Raw genomic sequence first — 17,277 nt, forward strand, 5'->3', positions numbered from 1 at the left:
TTCTTCTAACACTAACATTACCTTGCTTCAGTGCTACCTATATGGTGGAAAAGTTACAAAGCGCTGCTCACTCTGGGGATGGATTGCTCAGAGGCCTGCAACCCAGGTGTGACCTTCCTTCTGCCTCCCTGTCCAGTGCAAATGGAAACACTAATAAGCATGCAGCTTGTCAGCAGCCCTGGCTCAAGCTGGGATGTTATGCATTTAGAACCCATGCCATGCAAGTGTCTATCTATGAAGCAATAGCTGTTGGTGTCCCACCATCACATGCTAAACCCATCACCATGCATCCGAATGGGACAGCATTAAGAATGAATCTCCTGGGGAGTCAGAGGGTTTTTGGCACCAGTATGGACTGGTGTACATTAACAGAGTAAATTAACAGACATGCAGGAGAAGGTTTGCTTTCAAAACCTCTAAAGCCATTTTTGGAGCTGTATTCATGAACTGCTGAAACGCAGACGAAGAAGCATTTTGATTCCTGAAAAGGACTGGCCAAAGGGCTCAAATTTCCTATTCTCATCAAAACGTATCCAATGACATAATAACTGAAATCTATCAGAAGATGAGTGCTGAAAAAATTAAACCTATCTGATCAGGTAGACAGCTAACCACAACATTCTTTAATAAAGAATGATGAAGCGTCAAAGGTAAAAAGCATAGGGCTTAGTTCAACATCTCTATCTGAAACTACTGCAGTCTTGTGTTCGAGGTGGGTCAAGGTTAGATAAAATGCTGGCTCTTCTAATGTTCAAGGATTGCCTACGTGCTTTCTCTAAAAAAGCTTCTCAAAAAGAATCCTATTACAAACATCTTTAATATTCCACTAAGATATTCTTTTTTTTTTTTTTCTTTTTTTTTTTTCCTCTTTTAAAAATCCTTTTATTACAGAAAAAGAATAATGGAAATGAACAGACATGGCTTCAACATTCAGACACTGTTCTTTCAGGTTGCCATTGGTACATCATAGTAGATGAGTTCAGGGACAGATAAGAAAAAATTAGCTGATATGGAATCTGTAGCCTACAGCTGGTATTACAAAACATGCTGCAAACATATCTAAAGACGTGTCAAATCTAAAAGCAGGTGCAGATATCTCAAATGACACACAGATCCAGAACGTGGCAATGAAGCACACTGTAATCAATACAGCACTGCACTTTATGAAAGTAACAAGCAAGCTTTTCCAGTTGTGCCATCAATTTCCACGAAGCCACGACCTAACTCAGACTTAATTGCTTATGATCCCTGACTGTACCCTCAAACGCCTCCTTCAAAATTGCCTTTCCATCATTACTAAATGATCATTTAGTTCAATGCTAAAACATATAGTTCAACTTGAGATTCATCTTTTATGAATTTTTATTTCTACATGAATTGATAATTATGTCAGTCCACTGAGTGTATTTCTCTCTTTCTTTTGGTGAATATATCCCATTATCCTAAATATTCCATGACCTTGAATCTAAGCTAAGGCTTACTATAAGGAACACAGCCCTCCAGCACAACCCTACTCCAAGAGCTGCTCCCTGTGCGTAAGGCAGAGCTTGCAGCCTCCTGTCACCTCTCCTTGTCGTCCTTCATTCAGTCCAGTGCCACCGAGTTCAGGTCCTGGGCTGAGCAGCTGAACTGGTTTTAGTTTCTTATACACTTAGTTCTGGATTTGGGAGTGGATCGTGGAGGAAGAAGTCAGGCCCTTCTTTCCCTTAAGTCTAAAGCGTAATCCTCCTGATTCACCTCTGACCAGAACCAACATCACTTACAGCTTCAGCTGCTCCTCCAGGACTGCTCTCAGGGCACCAGCCAGCCACACCACCTCCCAGAGATGCTGTGCAAGACCCTGCCTGGAGCACAGTCCCTAAATATGCAGCAGTGCAACCATTTCCCAATGCAGTTTAACTATATATTTGGGGCATCCTTAATAAATGTTTTAGCCTTCAAAAAACTCCCTAAATTCTATTTAACATCTAGCATATTGTTTCCATCAGCAAAAATGGGGATAAAGTAATAAGGCATGTCAGTAGCACAGCTGGAAACTTGGTACACTACACATCAATTTTATACTAGACAGGCACAGTGAAGGTATGCCACACTGTGCTTCTTAGCACTCCATTTAGTGGATCATTTAAAAATAAATGGTTTTCATAAACTTTTCCAAATTGGCACTACTCTTGCCAAATACTGAAGGAAGATGCTAAAACGTGTGCAGTGGAAGGACATAGAAAAGGCATACCTTGCTGTAACAACAGGCAGCAATACAACATTCAGTAGAGACATTCAATAACTACTAACACAGAGAAGCCCATCTCAATGAAGGGTAGAACTGTATTTATGTTAGATTAAAAGCAATTTCTTACTATAACAGATAATTAAATGTGGAAATGGTTTTCTGAGTAAAGCTGTGTGCACGCTAGCACTTCCAGGCAATGAAATGAGATCAGGTAAGTTCTGAGTAGGCAACCTTTAATCTGGGTTCTGCAAGAAGTGCCAAAGGAAGTCAGAAACCTGCCACCTTTTGGCCTTTGAAATTTTAATTTCCCTTATTCTCTCTCAGGTAACCAGAGGAACACATACCAGTCTTGGGTAGGAAAGTAAAATAAGCCACGTGGATATACAGATGGAAGAGACAACTACTTCCCACTGGAAGGCACTACTTCCATCTTCACACAAAAAGATGCTTTTACGACAAGTAATTCCAGTCTGAAAGCATCATATTATTGATTAGCAGCACTTTACTCTTTTGCAGAAGTACTTGAATCTGACTTTGTACTTGAAGGATGTGCTGGTAGAGTCCACTTCACTAGGGAAAAGAAAGCAAAGGGAAAGGCAGCTTTCCCTTCTCCTCCTTGCTTCCCAGTGGTGCACTACCCAAAATGATGCATATTCTACATCTCTGGACCTTGCTGCTGGAGTTCCATCAGCTCAGGGAGAACACCCAAGTGGGCTCACGTATAATATAAGGCCGCTTTTATGCTTTCAAGTGGAATTTTAGCCTGTAGTCCAGATCAGAGCTACTCACAGAATGCACAACTTTGTATGTGTAGAAGGGACAATTGTAAAAATCTCATCTGATCTCTGACATAATACAGAGCATCCAACCTCACTAGGAAACAGCTGTGTCAGGACCAGTTATTGTCTCACATGAGAGGATTTCAGAACACTGCTAGATGCAAACAGCAGTCTCACACAGGAGTTACAGCGGATGTTCACCTTTGTTATTTCCAGTTTAACCAAAAAGCATCATAGTTCTGTAAAACATATCAGTGCATCAACATAAAGGAGTGATCCATTTTGATAGTAAGAGTCTACAAAGATCCTTCTTATGTCCTAGCCATAGCAAGAAAAAAACAAAAACAAGCATGTTACTAGACTTTATGTGCTGCCAAGATGAAATGTCAGTATCCTGCTCACATTGTGAATACAAGGCTATTGGTTATTATTAACATCAAACTGACTAAATAAAAACACGTGTGTTTGGTATTGTATCCCCACCACTCTAAACACACAGGCAGACACTGAATTAGTTTCATCATGTGAAACAGCACACATTTGTAGAGATTTGGAATGATTATTTTAAATCTTTGACCATCGTGGAATCTTAAGAAAAGAAAGACAAGAAAATGGTCACTTTCATGTATGCACCGGTATTTTATAATAATTACCACCCAAAAGATATTGGAAAGAAGTATGAAGTAAGCAACTCAAATGGAGAAAAACATCTTTGTAACCACCAAATTCTGTATCATCATCTTAAGTAAAGAAGTAAGGTGCCTGGCTCTGTTTTCTCTCAAATCTTTCTAAAAGAAAAAAACCAACACACAGGGTTTCAAGCATGAGGGCTATGCACTGAGTTAACAGCACTCATCACAGACCAAATCAGCTAAATACTGGCAATGTTGCATTTTTAAAGTAACATCTCCTACATTACACTACTTACACTACTAATTCTTGCTTAGAAGTTCTACACATTTACTTGGTACACTAACTTGCTACCATGGAGGATGCACAGCTTGCAATTGCACAGTACAAATGAATTAGTAATATGGTTTGAAGTGCCTCTCTGCAGAAAAACAGAGCTTTTCCCTGGCATCACTTGCTCTCAATGATTGCTCTTCAAGGATCACAACCATTTTAATAAATACTAACTTTATCAAAGCATGTGTATAAATTTCTGCTGATGTAATGGTTAAAGTCAGTTTATTAAGACTTCTACACTGTCAGTGGTATTATAACTATTAGAATGTTATTTGAGTAGAATGATCTCCTGATTAATCTTTCACACTGGTAAATTAATGCGTGGGTATCACCTCAGGTAATGCTGAATTCATCATGTCTCCCAGCTAGCAGCAGACAGCTAAACTCCTGCAAGTTAACAGAAATACTGACATTACATTTTCATCAGGCAAAGTTTTCTTCCTTTCTCTGACATTTTATAGCACACACAACACTCAAAAACTTCAGCAAGATCTCCTGAATGGGCTTTAAATGGGCTTTAAAAGTCCATAAAGAGGCCAAACATTGACATGCAATTAATGACCAAGTGCTGTCTCTCCATCCTAAAAAATTATGACTGTCATTTGGAGTTGTTTCTACATTACAGAGCTCTCATTTGGGCAGTGCATGCCAGAAGGTGTTCTGTTCTGGAAGACACAAACTTTCACATCTATAGAATGAAGAAGCCACCAACTTTGTCTAACGCCAGCACCTACTGGCTGAATTTCCTTTCAGAGTATGAAACATTTCTTCTTCAAGAGAAGCATATACAACAACATCTGAAGCATATGTGTCTTGGGTATTTATTTAATTCCCTACTGTCAGAATACAATATAAACTGAAAGTTACTACATGAGACTTTCATTCAGCACAATGAGCATCTTCCAGCCAGAACACCTACAACTCAGATTATTCCAGGCTGCCATTATGCTTGCTGTCAGCTGTTCATCTGCTACACAATCTATGCTATAAAAAGTCACATTCTGCCACTCAAACTGGTTGAAATAAAATTAATGCATAAAGAAAAAAAAAGATACATACCTGAATCACTGTCTACATTATGAACTGTATGAAACTTCTAAGCAAGAATTTGTAGTGTAAGCAAAAAAACAAATTAACTGAGGTCAAATTCCATACATTATAATATACAGTATTAGTTTTTTCTCTTTGCCTTTTTCTGAAGGCACAGCCGTAGTCAGGTTTCCTTCTCAATTTCCTGTTCCCTTTTTCAAAACAACAATTAAATGAGAACCATTATGGATCTACCTTCTCATAAACTATTTTCAAATCATACGTAGGATTCAACAATGAATATTGATGTGTCAGTTATATAAAAATAATTGCATTTTGTTCCCTAAACAACGTGCATCTGAAACACATTACAGCTGCTTTGGTAAATTCATGCTGGGATTCATGTCCTGGATAGTTTTATTTCTTATATGAAGAACCAACATGGAGAAGTTGGTCAAAAAGTTTGGCTTTTTTAAAATGCTACCCTTCAAACTGAAAGTTTAGTTTACCAGTTCTTTTCAGCTCAAGCATTTTGTTTTTTCCTCTGAATGGCAACTACTGACTTTCAAATGCTGATGATAAAAAACAAATGAAAAATTAATGAATCCTCTGAAGTGATGCAATCTCAGTTTGGGAGACTAAAAGTTAAAATGAACTGTGACTATTACTGAACCAGCTTGGTGAAAGTCTTATCTCATTGATATCTCTTGAACTGCACCCTGAAAACTAAATTAAAAAATCCTGTTTTAAATGACAATTCTGAGCCACAGGTTTTCAGAAGAGTATCTCTATTCTTTAGAGATCCTGCATAAGTTTTAAATTTAAAAGTATCACTAGTTTTAATTTAAAAGCCCTTCACTGAACTGGATTCTTAAGGAGAAGGGACAAAGGATGCTTGTGAGATTCACCCAGATCAGGAGAAATCAATCTATGTAGATGCCCCCCCTCTAGCAGAAATACACTGAAAGAAGTCAGTTACGAGGCTGAAAAATGAAGACACCTTGTTTCAAGACAAACTAGCAAAAGCAAGAATTAATTTCAAAGCTCTTGTTTCTCACTGCAGGAAAGCAGCTGCAACTCCAGCTATACTACCTAAATTGCAGAAGCTGGTGGTACGAAGCCAGGTGAGACCTAGGAGAGCATTAATGACACAAAATGAACACACCAGCCCCAAAACAGGGCTGTACATGAAGTGCACTTCGTTCATCACTTCCCAGGCAAGTTGCTGAGTGTTCTGCACTGAAAGGGGCACAGGAGGTAGGAACCACCCTGCCAGGCCTCTGCTGCAGGGACACTCGTGCCTGGAACATGCAGCTGCTGATCAGGATCCAGATGGCTGATGAAGATCCACAGCAGAGAAATGCCTCTCTGCTTCTACACTTTTCTTAATCGTCTCTATAGATTTTCACTACGACAGCAAGCCCTCAAGCCTAAAAAGGATGCGAGTTTATAGTATGGGGAAAATGAAACAAAACAGGATAGCAAAATGGAGAGGGAAAAAAACAACCAGAACCAAGACTAAAATCAAACCTCCACAACCTTTCAGACCAAATTCCCATCAAGAAAAACAGTGGTTTCCTAGGTTTCCACTAACAGCTGAGTTTAAGATTTGTTACCCTTGAGTTTCTTCTTCAGCACACCGTTGTTTCAGACTGAATCATGAAAGCAAAATCAAAATTCTGAATACGGTTTGTTGTTACAGTGGAAATGAATAATTCTGTTTATCTTAGATACCATGCTCCAAATGCATTGCTCCTTTAAAGATTGTGTAAAATTCACCAACAAAAATGGCAGCATATCTATCAGCTGTTATTTTAAACACACAGCTCTCGCAGGACAAAGAAAGATGAAGTGACTTAAATTTTCCAAACGCTACAGGAAAATATAAGGATTATCATTTTCACAACTATCTCATATCATGGACAGAAATAATAAAAGAAACCAAAACCTTCTGATGACTTGCAGGTCACTGGGACTGAATGAAGCTAGCTCTCAGGCAACTAATTCGAAAGCCATAGGCATGCACATCTGATTTTGGTAAGAAAAGGTATACAACAAATAAGATGAGTTCAAACAGCTGTTCTATAAAACTACTGAGAGAGAATTACCTCAGTATCATAAATTTTTGCATTACCTACAGATTTTACATTGAGATTACAATTAAACCACTGAGTTTGGTTCATTTACTAACAAAAAAAAATGTCTGAAGATATTTACATGTGTTGGGGGGTTCTCTAGTGCAGCGTTACAAAATGGAAAGCCTTTGCAGTGGGGAGTATTTGTTTACAGTGTGTTACAATAAAACACCAGCCTGTATTTGATCTGGATAGAAGAAAAGGGGATCACTGAAAGCAAACTCACTGCTCTGGTGAAATGGGAAACACTTGGCAAAAATATTCTGCTAAAGCAGAGAATGGCTTATTAAATCAATTATATTTAAAGCATACAGTAAATTTTGGCTCTAAAATGTACCCAAAAGTATTGACATTATAGAGTAATAATACAGAAATATATTCTTTCAAAAATTTTGTAGAATCAACTTTCAAATTTAGTATGGTTTTTTTTTTCTTCTTTCTTAAATTGAAGATAGCTTAATTGCTTTGCATCTTGCATGACAGAAAATATCTTCCACGTTCACAAAAAAAACACCATTTCATAATAAAAGATGAGAGAGACGTGGAGAACTGAGTGCTCCCAGAAAAACATCGGGGCTGTGAGAATGACAAATGGGCTCCGTTTTAAGGAATACTCTGGAAAAGCTGTCCCTCAAATCTGAACTGCAGGCTGCTCCAGAGAGAAAAATGATGCAGCATAACACTGCTCCTTTTCTGTCTCAGAATAATTGCAGTCAAAACATTAATAATGACACAGTTCTAAGAAAAACTATTTAGGGAAGGACTGTGTATGCAACGCCAAGTCATACGTTACATACTTCAGCATAATTAAACAGTCTGATAAATTCTGAAGGTTGGATGGTGAGGCCTGGTTTTGTACCCAGATGTATCACGAGTCTCAGAATTACGCGGCTCAGAAAGTTCTCAAAGCCTACATTACATGGCATGCAGCTGGAGATGGCACATGGGACTAAACACATCTATCATTTTATTGCCCAATATGAAATTCTATCAAGCTACGAGAATTTTCCACTCACTGTTTAAAAAGATAAAACCAAGCAACAGATGTAAGCCTCGCTCATACTTCTGAAGCTTGCATAACCAGTCTATTTTATTAATGCTGTATTTCTCCGATACATTTTTGCTCCGTTCTATGTGATTAACAAGAAAAAAAAAAATAATGAGGACTTGTAACATGTAATTCTGGTTTCCTTCACATGTTGAAATAAATAGCACAAATCAGTAAGTCCCATCTCAGTTTATGGATGAGAAAATCCAGTATTCATGCTAACACCACTATATGTGCACTAAAAAGGCTCATAAATTCCAGACTGTCTTCTACTATGCAATCTAAGCTGTTTGAAACATACAGTTCTTGAAATGTACAATTTCAATGCATAACTGCACTCCAGAAAGGACACAATTTGGCAGAAAGTTGCCTGCTGTCCAGGGTTGTTTGAAACTTTCCAGAACAGCACCAGGAGCAGAAGATACACTGCTGCCAGTGTATCATGGGGAAACAGGGGTGCAAATCTGGAGCCAGAATGGTATTGTAATCTGGGAAAGAATATGAAACAAGGAAGAATGGTACTGTGCAAGAATGGATAACGAACTTGGAAAAGAAACTAGCTGGCATCAGAAATTACTTGAATGAGAAGAAAATAGAGACAAGGCAGACCTACATGACAGAGAGACGGGACGAGAGGTGTGCGGGAAGCTGGGGTATGATAAGAATGGCTCAGTGGGAAGCTAGATACCAAGGAAAATGGAAGGGGAAACAGGAAAAGAAAAAGCAAGATGCCTAGACCCACAGACCTTCCGCTTCCTACACTTCTCATGAAGAGCCATTGCTCTTGCTCTCTTCTTGATGAAAGAATCTTCTTGCAAGTACCCTGGGGATCTGCAGCTCCTGAAATGAACCCAGCAGCCCAGCAAAGGGATGGCAAGGAGAGCTCGCAAAAAATGTTTCTGCAGAAGGTTTGGGAGTCACAGACAGGGTCCCTTTTGTCAGAAGGACTGTGAGAAAACCTGATGCTAAAAACGACATTAAGGAACAAAGGCAAATTCCTAATTCTATCTTCATAGCAAGGTTTGAAAATTATACGGTACAGAAGTTCTGGAACCACACACAGAACAATTAAAAATAACAGATAGCTCCTTACTGATTAAATGACACCTATGTAATGCAAGGATTTCCTTCCAGGGGGAAAAATAGCATGTTATCATATAATGAAAGACTGCATGATAATGTGCAAGGTACAAGAGGGTGAAGCAAGGTCACTAAGGTTTTGAAGTATTAAGACTGCAAGCACAGTAATGCGTATTAAATACAAAGAGCCCCTACATTTAAAAATAGATCAAATGAAATAGAAACAATGCCTGCATGTACCTACACAGCTGTGATCAGTCTAGTAATGGTAGGCAAAACAGGAGCAAAATAAAATGTAAGGTATTTACAATAAGGGCTAAATGCTTTTTGTTTCTAGTTTTCTGACCTCTATCCACACACAGGTATGTATTAAAGCTTCAGGGAAATAAGCAGTAAAACATTAACCTTGCAGACGAGGTTTCCTCATCCCAGTTTTTCACAAACAAATAACATTTCTTCCTAACCCAAGTGCTAACTTTGATATTTACTCCCCAGTTTTCCTTTACCAAGCGTGATAGTTCCCCAGTTTAAAGCAACTGAAACATATTCAGAGGCTATCCTTGAAGGAAACAGCAGCAACAACACCACAAAATTTATCTCAGCATCACATAGGTATAAGTAATCTCCCTCAGCTCAGTACTTTTATATGAGGAAGGTCTTCCATTCTGGGGGAAAAAAAAAGAAAAGAAAGAAAAGGAAAGAAAAGAGAACTGCCTTCATTTCTTTCTTAATTTGAGCCTTCCTCGAACAAACAGCTACTGTTTGTATCGTTTGTTTCCTTGTTTTAGGTCACGTAATTCAGTTATGCATGCCACACTTTTTAACTCTTTCCTGTCTGCTGTTCTCTTACTGCTTCATCCAGAAGCTGGAAAAACCTAAAGTGATACAAAATCCAATGGAACGAGGGCTGCCTGAGCCCAGATACATCTGCCAGCGTCCACTGCACATGGAGCTGAGTCACACGCTGCTTCAGTGCCCTTGCAGTTAAATGCGGGCTGAAAATCCCACAGTAGATAAAGGAAAAAAGAAGGGGGAGGTTGCATACAAATCCTCTGACTTATGTAAAATGATACTCATCAGGAAGTTAAACAGCAATACATCACCAACACTACAGAAATGAGGTACTTAATATGGAAGCAACATGTACCCTGACCCTGCGTGTCCCGGCCCTGATCCTCTGTCAGGCCAAACTGACACTAACAACACAGTTCCAAGAATTTTCTATTCATGCTGCTTGAAAAATCAGTAATAGAGATCTGCAGAACAAGCTCTTTCCCAGCTGATCCCAGCTGCTCAGACATGCATAAAGGGAGAAAATTAGTTCTGAACGCTGAGCAAACTTTGTAGCAAGTGGCTCAGCTTTCACTCTACTGCATCAGGTGGTGTTGTGCTGCAGGTGAAAAGAGTATCAGTAACGTCATGGCATCCTAACAAGACAAGTTTTATTCTTCAAATAAACAGCCAGTGAGAGCTATTCAGAGTTCTGATTTTGTGAACTAAGCAGCTTATTAATCTCCATCCTCCTATTCAAGAGCATTTTACACATTTCATTTTGAAAAGCCTAAGATGAAGTTGCTCTATTCATAAGTTCAAAAATGAAGCTGTACCCTCATTTTGGACTTGCCTATTAAAACAAAAAAAGGCGAATATGTAAATTTCAAGTGAATTAAAGTGCCCCATTAGGAGTTCAATTATATTCTGAAATTACATCTTAATTGGTTTGCTCATAGATGAGCTGTACAGCTAACCAAAAATCTACTACCATATAATCATCCCTAAATTTCAGATATTGCCACACATTAAATTAACAGCAGATAATGACTGGGAAAATTAGCTCTATTGCCACAACAGAAATATTCTCTCCGTGTTACCTCAAGTGTTTACGTCGTTAGTTTCATAACAAATAGAATAAAAATCAAACAGATAGAAGAACTCCTGCACGTCTGACAGTTACACTGGTCACCAGAAGTCCACACGCTCAAAATGAATAGTTCAATTACAGTGTACATCACACTCGTATCTAACTAATAACTAATTAAAAAGAAGTTACATCTCTAATATCCCACTGAAAACTATCACAGACCAGCCACTGTTTTACTGTGTGCACTGCCATTTTTTTTTTAAAGTTCTGCTTAACTCTCATTTTCTGAGAAATAATCTCCATGCTGAAATACTCTTCAGATTTCAATACAGAAGGTACCAGTGACCAGTATCACACAGATATTGCCAATGATCTGTGGTACAAAAAAAGCTTCTTGCTGAAGAAAGAACAGTGACTAACATCACATTGATAACATATTAAAGAGAGGAAAAAATGAGCTAAGGATTCATATTCTTGTAACTGAACAGCGGAAAAAAAACCACACCTTTCATATAGCTTATTTTTAATTTGAGAATAAATAAGCTAAAATTACATCTTTCGGAAGCAAGGCCAGAATCTTGTACTCCAGCTGCTGCTTAATTATGGTTAATACATTATTTTTGAGGACTAAAGCACTACTTATGTACAAATACACAACACGGACATTTCACTTACCACTGCTGTCTGAAGGAAATTAACTTCAAAGATCTTGTCTGTAAATGATGTATCCTTCAGTATTTATACCTCCAATGATCACCATCGTCAGTAAGGATCTGAAGGAAAACACCACAAAAAAGTACACCCAGGTTAGCTGCAGCGAGGCCTGGGGTTTTTATATCTTGTGTTTATTTGTTGAGAAGGCACGAGGTAAAGTTGTGTACTGCATGCAACGCATGAGTTTATGAGGTGCTGTTAAAACCACGTAGCCCCACAGCCTGTACATGGGAAGGCATTTATCTAGCTGAGGAGTACAGCAATTCAGCCACATCAATATATTTAAAATGCAATACATCACATTTAGAAAATCCACTGTTATCATATCAAAACAACAACAGTAATCATCCCATGGCTTAAAGATTACAAAAAAATACCATCATAAACTGCAAATTAACATTGAAGCAGGCTATTTTACATGCAACAACAAAGCAAGCAGGCAAAGTTAAGCCACCTCCCTAAACTCTGGTAAGCCAAAACACAAATAGCTTAAAGAAACCCCCTTAAAGATGCAGGACTGCTCGTTGCTACACGCAGCATTAGGCCCCACCGGTATCCCCATAGCCTAACATATGCTGCATTACTTCTTTCAGTCCACATTTAGCAACAGATGTCATTAACTAGGAGGCTAATCAAGTCAGAAAGCTTTCATCTTGTAAATAATGTTACCCTCCCCTCAGCTGGTTCCATTTGGGTTAGCCTTTCTCAGGTTACGGAGGAATCCAACTTGGAGCAGAGGCAAAATTGCACTAGCTCCAGCCAGGGCTGACCAGAGCAGCAGTAAAACTCAGGCTAGCACATGCCACTCATTCATACTGATGTTTTCAGCATTATTTATCTGTTTAGTCTTTCATCTATTAGCAAGCTGGGAAGATTTATATGTCAGTAGCCAGGACACGTGGAAGGCCGATAAGAGCACCAGGTCCCCCAGCACACCAGAGGTCTTCCATAGCTGCTTAAAGCCACCTCCAAGAGCAAAAACACAAAGTTACTGCAGTTCATCTCTATGAATGGATATATGCTTCATAGCGCTTTAGCTGAATTGTTCCATGTTTTTTTTCTGAAATCAATCCAACCCCTCAGCCTCCATTGGCTCAGAACACAAAACTCTCAGAACAGAACACAACACTCTTCCTCCAAACAAGTTATTGAATACTTAAACTCTCTTTCTCCAGAATTTTAACATCTTCATAGAAAAATAACTTTCAGAGCAGTCTTGGAAATAAAATTGTGCAGGCTACCAGGGTTACATTAGCTCTTTTTTTCTAATGAAAAATTTGAAGAAGAAATTGGATGTACGCTGCGCTCTGATGCTTGCCAAACTTGGAATTGATGGGTTGATACGGAGGAAAAATTCCAGATAGAAAATGACCCTCTTAGAGTATTAAAAGACTGCTGTGCAGGAACTGAAAGCGCACTGCCACCGCTCTTCTGCTGTGGCTCAGGCAAGGGCTGAGGGGCAGGAGAGGGACAGAACAGTGTTTCCAACAGCCCAAGGCTGCAGCAGCTGATGAAGGAGGTAGGCAGGCACAGCAGCCAGGTCATCGACTGCTCTGCCCTGATACAACACCTTTCTACCTTACTGTAGCAAAGAGAACACTAAGCTTCACAGAATTCCACGGACTGCTTCTACTTCAGCTGGCCTACAAGTCATGCAGATATGATACACACTTTCTCTGTTAGCTCTGCTTGGCTCTGGCTGTCCTTTACTCCTTGGATATGCCAAAGCAATCCAGCTAGAGGACTACAGTGGTATGGAAGCCAAAACAGCATCTATCAACAGATTTGTTTAATAAGTTCTGCACGGCTGATGCTTATCAGTGGTTGCAAAGCAAAAAGCAAACCTTCCAACAGGCAAGTCTCGAAATGCAAGCTGCACTTAGACCTGAAGCAAAACACTTTTTCTTACAGGGAGAAAATGAAACATGGAGCTACTACAGGGAAATAATAGCAACATTTCTTTGTGCCATTTTAAGCTGTTATTTTCAAAGTGGTTCACAGCCTGTGATTTGTTTTCCCTAAAAGGGACTTTGCACGCGTAATGTGGTGTGAGGCTTACTATCAATTGCCCACTAAACTCAGCCTTCCATTTTCTTACATTGAATCACACCCCAATCTCCCCAAATTTTTTAACACCACTGAACAGATATTTCTTTTGCCTGCTGAGTAACTCATTCTCACTTGGTCTTTGTATTAGTAAGTTATACTTTTTTTTCCTAAATGTTGGCACAACCAAAATCCATATATTTCCACTTTACTCCCATTACAGATGTTATTTCTGAACCAATTTCATCATATTTCCCTCACACACAACTGTGATTATAAGGATAATGTTAGTTTTGTTCTCAGAACCTCGCAGACTTCCAGAAGGGGACTGGAGAATTGCATTAAAGGGAAAAAGTTTCTTCTGTGTTGAATGGCATTGCAGGGGAATCTCGTACATTTCTTGGAACCTGTTTCGTTTAACTGCACAGTACCCAAGCATGTGGTTTTTTTCCTTCACATGATTTTATCATCATCTTAGCAGCCAGGATTCAGTGCAACCCTGCCTTCCACAATGTGAATTTACCAGTCAAAGTAAAACATTATTTCTCTTTAGGAGACATTATTTGCAGTAACTGATTCATGTATGTCATCTAACACTGACACAAAGGACTCAATGTTACATGGCATTAGAGATAAATGGGCAGCCACCAAGAAATCTCCATGCAGACATTTTCCATCTGAAGGAACTCTATTATCTTCTCCTTAAATCCTCTAGCACCGTGCTTTGAATGTTGTTCCTCTAAATATCTTAGAGTATGAAGAGTTGGTTCTACAAGATTCTGCACACTAGTCTGGTGCCAACCCACAAAGCATATGTCTCTGCTCAAATGTAAGACTCTGTTTTGATTTTCTTTTCTTTTTTCTTTTTTTTTTTACATTTCTTCCTGGGCTGAAGACAAAGCATCTTACATAGATCCAATTCAACATTTAGTTAATCTTCTGAGAAACAAAACTTTCCAAACCTCCAAATACACTTTGCTAATTTATTCCCAAGCAGCAAGTTCAAAGAAGCTAAACCATCTGAACACATCACAATAAAAAAAGTCAATGCCCATAAATCACTGGGCAAAAATAATACACTGGTTTTAGACATTATTTTTTATGTTCGTGGGTGCTATTAAGTCAGATTTATTTTTAACCTAAGCATTTTACTGCACAGCTATGTAAAAACATCAATATGTTTTCCTAATGTTGTTAGCTTCCCGTTTGTTCCAACTGGAAATAATTCCTGCTCTCTATTTCTGTATTATTTGGGGTATTTTCTGCTATAAATGCTATTGACACAGCATTAACTATTGTCCAGACATTTAACAAAGTAACAAACTGAAAATTACAGATTAACACCCTCCCCAGCCCCTCTATGGGATTTCATAGGAAAGACTCTGGTCCCAACCAGGTGAAATCGCACTCGTCTTCCAGTCCCAGTAGCTGCCTGCATCCATAGCACATCAGAAGTTTGCTTTTAATTACAGCGTCACAAACGCAAACAAAAGACACAAAAACCTCAAGAATTAAATATTTGCATTTGCTTCAGCAATTGAGCTCCTTGAAAGAGCTAAATTTTGGCATAAATCAGAAGTAACTTTGATGAAGTTACATGTCTTGCTTTAAGTTACGAGGGTGAAAATCATACTCAAGCTTCATACGGATGCTTGGGTATTAAAAGAAACCCATTAGTTAGAACAGGTGCAACATCTCAGCCCATTTGCTTTTAGATAAGGGAACTCACGTAAGAGGCACTGCCACAGAAACACTACAAAGGCTTGCAGTCTCCATCAGTCATCTGCCTCTGGGAGGTATGTTTTTGCAGTCTTACAAAGATTATTCTACCCTAAGCTAAATGTACACAGAAAACATTAGAAAACAGTACTCATAATAACATTCCTGTGTACAGCTACACAAAAGCAAAGCCTTTTCTAAATGTCTTTTTTTAAGTGCCAAATTTAAGAACTAGTAGATTTGAAAGGCGCTGAGCAGATCTTTGTTTTCCAGCTTCTCGCCCACAAGCAGCCACCCCACACACCCCGCATCAGTGGGATGAGAGGAAAGCAACAGCAACAAGCACTGCACAGAACGAGCACGGATCCCTCCTCCTCTTGGTTTGGGATCTACGAGATGACTGACTTCAGCTGCAAAGGCAAACAGCTGGAAATGAATTTGGAGGAAAACCATCAGATTTCCTTTTTGCTTTACGATGCGGAGAAGGCAGCTTCAATTTTTAACAGTTTGAAGGAAAAAAATAAATAAACCAGCAATCAAACCAAAGACCAGCAAGCAAGAACTAATGTGATCACTTAATGGACCACTCTGCTCTAGTACCACTCTAAGAACAAATTCCATCCCGTTTTTAACTGTTATTTACCATTTTATGGACACCAATATAACAGATCTTTCTCATTAGCATTAGAGAAAAGAGATGTTATTGTAAGTTTAAAGCTTCCTTAATTCTCTCATCAGCACGTGGCAGAAGGTCAGCCTACACAGCCCTTGAGAAGCCTCCAGCAACACCTAGAGCTTTGTATCTTCTGTACTGAGTTACACTGGGACTTCACTCTCAGTACAATAAAAATTCCAGTGCTATTCAGAGCTCTGAGAAGCAAAAGAGCATTTCCAGAAGACTCATCTAACTACATTATAACTAAGTCCCATTTCTTTTCCAAACACGGCATCTATAGTTCTTTCCTTTAGAGGTTCCTTACAAATATTTCTATAGCAGCTGATCTCTCTTTGAATCTCAACAGTATAACCTCTACAATTAGTAAAATTCTCCATGGAGGGTAACTGTCTAAAGTGCATCCATCCCTGGAGAACCATAAGGCTTTCAGTGGTACACTGCAGAAAACTACAACCATACACATGGCACAGGACCAACTACAGAAAAAAAGCCAAAAAACACCAAAACCCAAAAGATCTTATTAACCCAACCCCAAGGAAGTGTGCTTTCCTCACCTCTGTCCTGACAGGCATTATATTCTGCTGCAACACCATCCTTTTCCCTTTCTTAGTCACCTACAGCCAGAAAACTTTATGTTCTGATCTTATACCTCATTCAAGAGAGCAGGAGAAAGCTCCAGAATCAATTTATACCTCCAGATCCCTGAATTAGCTGCCCACCAATGTCTGCACCAGCCCTGGGAGAGGCAGACCAAGTAGAGAAGGCACAAGGGAAGAGGAGAGGTTGAAAGACCAAAGCATAGAAAACCAGGCAAAAAGGCCTTGATAAATTATGAACATTAACTCTTACTCAATTAAAAAATCTATGGACTCATGTCCATACAGTGTTGCACTTCATTACTTTACAGTATTCGAACATATTGCAACACGTATCCTAACAATCAGGGCTATGATCTTTCAGGTAACCTCTGAAGGAGTCAACAGTTTTCACAATG

The 17,277-nt window shown here is 39.0% G+C and overlaps 1 protein-coding gene across 11 annotated transcripts in view; it reads right to left on the reverse strand.

Moving 5' to 3' along the window:
* The window catches only part of MBD5 (methyl-CpG binding domain protein 5), a 130,447-nt gene that overhangs the window by 73,372 nt on the left and 39,798 nt on the right, over positions 1-17,277 (reverse strand). For all 11 annotated transcript variants that reach the window (XM_042878022.1, XM_042878020.1, XM_042878026.1 and 8 more), the window contains one exon: positions 11,804-11,901. The gene's annotated coding sequence lies outside the window, so the exon portion shown is untranslated. The remainder of the gene's footprint in view (positions 1-11,803; positions 11,902-17,277) is intronic.

This window comes from Lagopus leucura, unplaced genomic scaffold (assembly GCF_019238085.1).
Source record: "Lagopus leucura isolate 7727_CA_CO unplaced genomic scaffold, USGS_WTPT01 Super-Scaffold_100019, whole genome shotgun sequence".
NCBI lineage: Eukaryota > Metazoa > Chordata > Aves > Galliformes > Phasianidae > Lagopus > Lagopus leucura.